Genomic DNA, 6,123 nt, shown 5'->3' with positions numbered 1-6,123 from the left:
CGTACCCAACCCGATCTGACCCGGTTTCCCTGACCGAGTCAAACTCAGTTCGAGTCAGGCCAGCAGTGCAACGGATCGGATCGAATCAGAGAACCCGAACTCGATCCCAGATCAGATCAAGCTCGGGTTTGTGCAATGAAAGTTTCGGACCAAGTTGAGTTGGATCCAATCCGGTCTGACTCGACTGGATGCCCACCTCTAAGTAAAATCATGCCCAAAGCCTCTAGATTCACTTGGTGAGCACCACTAGATTCTTGGAATGTGTGATTTTGGTGGGATTCCTGCATCCTAACATGGGTGCTATATTGGATGTCATATGCACACCACGGTGGAACCCACAAACCATGTAGATGATTTTAATGGTGGGACCACCCCTCAATTGCTCCTCTACTGAGTTTTGAATGGGCTTGATTTTTGTCTGTCGAAACATAGGGTAGCACACTTGATACACGGGCGAGTCTCATCCACATCAAATCATCCGTATCCTCATGCCCCCTCATATGACATGTCTACCAAATTAAAGTAGCTTTACGAAAGGGGGAAGAAAATAGGGAGGGTTTAAAAGTTACCTAGGGTACTTTTGTGTTAAGGCTTAAGGGTATTTTAGTAATTATAGGGAAGCGACAAAGATCCCAATGACTTGGCTTTCAGAAGTATAGATCGTTATTAATGAGGTTGGTTTTATTAAATTATTGAGGGCGATCCTACACCAATGCAGAGTAAGCTTAATTCTATAAATTTTAAGTGATTCACCTGCAAATATAGAAGTCACTGAGCTTACTTTTTTGCATGTTTGCTGTCTGATGAATATTGTGCCGCGCCATGATAATTGGATACCACAAACATTAGCTCATCCAATCATCAAGTGGGCCACACTATAGAAAACAATTGACACAATTACACAAAGACTTCTAAAATCATATGATGGCTTACATTATGGTTGAAAGGGTTTGATTTGTTAGGGCATGGGTATCCTACTTTTATGATGGGGTAACACCAATGGATTGATGAGATGCCATAAACTATATTGGTCCCCACATGAGAAGTGTTGAAGAATACATCTCCTTGTTAGGAGTAACTTTTTAAAACTTTGACATTAGGCCAATTAGATCAACCCTTCATGAGCCTTGACATGGTGAGATTTGATTGGTCCAGTCTGGTGTGACATCAATTTAGTATCATTGAGCTACTTTCAAAGATGTTTTGCATGTCTATCTTTAACAGTGTCATGTAGCCCAATCAAATCTCATTATATTCACCTAATGTATTTGGACAACACGTCTCATTATTTGGAATAACTTTTTAAAACTTTGACACGAGGCTCAATTCTTTCATTGGATAAGCTCAGCCTTGATATGGTGAGATATGACATCAATCCAGTGCCATTGAGTCACTTTTAAATATGTATTATGTTGTCCATCTTTAACAATGACATATGGCCCAATCAAATCCCACTACATTCACCTAATCCACTCCACTGATGTCATAAATTACTAATCCATGGTATGATTAAAATCTAATAAATTAATCTAATATATCATAAAAGTAAATGGCTACGATTTAGGTCCAAACTGTCCACATGGAACAATTCAACGGTTGAAACAAAGAACATGTGAGACCTAAGCTGTTCCAATCCAAAATCAGGTACTAGAGAAAGGCCATCCGTAAACAAGTCTGACCATCCAATCCAGTCTGGGTTTTAAAACATTTAGAAAATTTTAAAATAAAATTAAAAAAATAGAACTTTCACACAATAACATTTTGGTAATACCACTCCTTAAACCTAAGTAAAACTAATTAATCACACTAAAGAACAATTTAGGGTCTGAACTTGGATTTTCTTAAGATTCTCTGGCGTCTCAACCCTTCTTTAAAGCACCAAGCCAGCTTACTAAAGATCTTTAGCATGGGGAATTATGCAAGAGGAAAGCACTGCTTTAGTGTGGAAAGTCCAATGTGAAAGGCATGGAGCGGCTCTTTATCATGATTTTGCAGTTTCCTATCCTTAAACAAATCTTCACCTAACCCATAAAGATTAAAATAACGCAATGTCATTTAATTAGTAGAAGATACAAATGTTTTTAAAAAAAAAAAAAAAAAAAGCTAACAAGAAGGTATTCTAATTAACAAACCTTGTATAATTTTTTATTATTATTTTTATGAGGCTGGTAATATAGTGCTGTAGGATAGACTTATCCTACAACACTTATTCACCTGTCGAAATTAAATCTTGTTCTCTTGTATGTGCAAGCTATTCATTTCCCAGTATGAGTCCCACTTTGCATGCCATCCACTGGTCCAACCTGTGCACATAAAATGAGGACCACCATGATCATTGGATGACATGAAAATGACACCCATCCAATCAACAGGTGGGCAACCAGCACGGATTGCGTACTGATTACTTAATACACTACAACATACTGAGTAAACTCTGTAGGGCCTACCATGACATATGTGTCTTATCCACACGGTTCATCTATTTTATTATCTCATTTTTAGTACATGAGCCCGAAAAAGAAGCATGTCCAATGCTCAAATGGACCACGCCACAGGAAACTTGAAACATTCCTAGGGCTCATAGGGATGTTTATTTGCCATCCAACCTATTAATAAGGTCACATAAACATGGATGAAGGGACGACACAAATATCCACTTGATTCAAGATTTCTGTGGCCCTCAAAAAGCTTTTAATTGTAGCCATTTAATTCCCAATATTTCCTATGGTGTGGTCCACTTGAGTTTTGCATATGCTTCAATTTTGGGCTGATGCACTAAAATAAGTTGAAAAAAATGGATGGATGGTGGGGACAAGATACATACATCACAGTAAGCCCTGTAGAGTTTACGGGGTATGCAGTTTGCCTTCGAGGCAACACCATATAAAATAAATGGCTGGATAGGTCTGATTTTTTAGGGTTCCACCTTCATGATGCCAGACAGTCACAAGAGTATTAGATGCCATGCAGGGGCGGCCTACATGGACAGTGTTATAGAAGTTGCCTTACCAGGCCTAATGTTTTTAAACCTGGTGTGCGCGCGCATGGAAATAGTTCTATGCGGTCGAGCTTATGGGAACTTCCCATGAGGTAGAGCTATGTGGGCCCCACTGTGATGCGCATAGAACATCTACCCCATCAGTCAGATGCACCATTCCATGGTGGGCCTCGGGCTTAAAAATCAAGTCAATCCATGATTTTTGTGGGCTACACCACATACAAAAGTTGAGAAGGGTTATCCTCCCATTAAAACATTCATAATTGTTTTTTAGGCCCACGGAGATGTGATTCACAAATTCAGCCCATCCATTATGTGTCCCACTTGGATGAGGGGTCAGACCAATTTCAGATGCATCCAAGTTTCAGGTGGGCTCCACTAAATGCTTTTATATGTTTTATGCATGTGATCTTCCTATGATTTTAGATGGTATGGCCTACCTGAGTTCCATATACAACTGATTTTTGAGATATTCTATAATTTAAAGGGGACCCATTGAATGCAGGGTGTTAATGTTCGACACATATCACAGTAGGGCCCACTTCCCATAAGATCGAAACGAAGAGAACTATTGCCATCTATATATATGTGCCCAAAAATGAGACATACAAATCTCAAGTGGACCACACCACAAAAAAATATTGGTGATTCAACACCCACCATAACCATTAGAAACTTCTTAGGGCTCACAATAAAGTATATTTTCCATCTGTTTTTTAGGTCACAAAGACCCGGCCAAAGGAAAAACATAAATATTAGCTTCATTCAAAACTTTCCGTAGCATCAGAAAGTTTTTAATCCTGAGCGATCCATCACCACTGTTTCACGTGGTGTGGTCCACATAAGATTTATATCTGCTCATCTTGAGTTCATGTCATAATATGATTTGAAAATATAGATAAATGGTGCGGATAAAACACTCATAAATCATGGTGGGTCCACATAGCACCGTCCAGTAGCAACTTACTACTGATAGAGTAGTAGTTCATCCGCCGTGGTCCAACCTAGCCGGTTGGTGCAGCGCAGTAGGTCATCCGACCCAGCGGTGGGTACAGCTGGTCCGTCCACACGGATCAACCCTTGTCATCATTACATATTTTAAATAACCGGTGACATCACTGTGAGGAGATAAGGTGACGTAAATCAATTAAAAAGCGACGGTTTCGGGTCCAAACTGTCTAGCTCGAACAATTCAACGGTTGGGGAAGAAAATCTGTGCGACCCAAGCCGTTCAAATCCAAAATGGGAGGCGAGCCGTTCGACCCTTGGATTGCCTAGTTTAGAACACACACCATGGTGATCGGTACTGTGTTGACTTGGCAAACTTTTGTGGCCTATCATAATGTATGTGTTACACCCACACTATCCATCCATTTTTTCGGATCATTGTAGATCATGATGCCAAAAATGAAGCAAATCCAAATCTCAAGCGGACCACATCATAGATAGAGTAGGGACAATGAGGCCCACCATGATGTTTATTTGCCATCCAAACTTTTTCATAAGATCACACAGACCTGGATGATGGGAAAAAACAAATATAAGCTTGATACAAAACTTACATGGACCCCGGGTAATTTTCAATGATAGGCATTCAATCTCCACATTTCCTTGGGTGTGGTCTAGATGAAATTTGTATCTGCCTCATTTTTTTGGAAAATTCAATAAATTTATCTGAGAAAATGGGTGGACGGTGTGGATATAAAAAAAATACATAATGGTGGGTCCCACATAATTTTGCCACGTCACCACATTGACAGCTTGGTGCTGTGTTCTACACTACGCATTACTGAGAAGAAACAACAATACTTCATACAGTATAGCATTTGGGTAATGCTAGAAACAGTCGACAAACATACTTAGAGATGATTAATTACATTAAAGAGATAGTTTGAGATCTAAGTTTCTATCTTCTTCTTCCTTAGAAGAATGTGGCGAGGTTATTTCCTGGCTTGTGAAATGAACCTTTTGCATGAAATCTTCGAGTTCGAAGGACGGAGTCCAAGCCGCTTTCTCTATTCTTCGCTTCTTCTCCTTCCGCCCATCCTGCAGGCGATCTTTCATAGCTCTAATGCTTCTCAGAAGTTCGAAGAACTTCTCCATTTTTTCTTCTTCAGTTTCTTCCTTCTTCCCTCCTCTCTGTGTGGGAGATTCCATCATTGTATTTTCTCCTTCCATGTATGAAGACCGATCAAAAACTCTCTCTCTCTCTCTCTCTCTCTCTCTCTCTCTCTCTCTCTCTCTCTCTCTATTTTATGTATAAAAAGAGAAAAGCAACACCAACCTTCTCTATCTTATATATGAAGAGAGGACAAGCAACACCTGCCTTCTCTCCTTCCCTCTCTCATGGATAGCAAGCAACACCCGCTCTCTCTCTCTCTCTCTCTCAGGCACAAAGAAAGACAAGAAACACCTACCTCCTCCTCTCTCTCTCTCTCTATGGGAAGACAGAAGCAGACGTGGATTTTTCTACTCTTTGGTGCCGTTGGACATCATATTCTAAGGTAGAAGTCGTCTCTTTATAGCAACCCTTCAAGGCTTTCCATGGAAACGACAGGCGGAAACAAGATTCTACTCCTTTATACCTGACGAAACTACCCTTCAACAAACCCGATTTCTTTATATGTGGGCCCAATATAATGTATTAGTCCCGCACATCGGAAGCGGCCACCTCCGTGATGTGTTGACGTCACCAGGTTATGTGGGCCCAATATAATGTATTTGTTATATCCATACCGTCCAACTGTTTTTTGAGATCATTTTAGGCCAAAGAGCAAATATGAGGCAGATCTGAAGCTCAAGTGGACCACACCAAAGAAAGTAAACAGGATAATGATGCCCCCCATTGAAGCCTTCCTGGGCCTACAATGGTATTTATTTGTTATCCAACCTGTTCATAAGGTCACACATACATCTATGAAGGCAAAACTCAAAAATCAGCTTGATCAAAGATTTCTGTAGCTCCAAGAAAATTTTAAAGGTAAGCATTCAATCTTCACTAGTTTCCATGATATAGTCCACCTAAGCTTTGAATCTGCCACATTTTTTTCTCCATGCCCAAATAATCTCACAAAATGAATGTATGGGGGTGGTTATAACACATACATCATAGTTAGCCCCCATAG

General features: G+C 40.1%; 1 long non-coding RNA gene across 1 annotated transcript; it reads right to left on the bottom strand.

Moving 5' to 3' along the window:
• Positions 1-4,788: 4,788 nt before the first annotated feature.
• Positions 4,789-5,480, bottom strand: LOC131234789 (uncharacterized). Its single transcript, XR_009165780.1, has 2 exons — positions 5,416-5,480; positions 4,789-5,381 (listed from the first exon to the last, which is right to left on the bottom strand). It is a non-coding gene; the product is annotated as an uncharacterized LOC131234789 (long non-coding RNA).
• Positions 5,481-6,123: the final 643 nt, after the last annotated feature.

The sequence above is a fragment of the Magnolia sinica genome, chromosome 19, assembly GCF_029962835.1.
Source record: "Magnolia sinica isolate HGM2019 chromosome 19, MsV1, whole genome shotgun sequence".
In the NCBI taxonomy this organism is placed as follows: Eukaryota; Viridiplantae; Streptophyta; class Magnoliopsida; order Magnoliales; family Magnoliaceae; genus Magnolia; species Magnolia sinica.
Note: the sequence above shows the minus strand (reverse complement) of the source record. Positions and strands in the feature narration are given on the sequence as shown.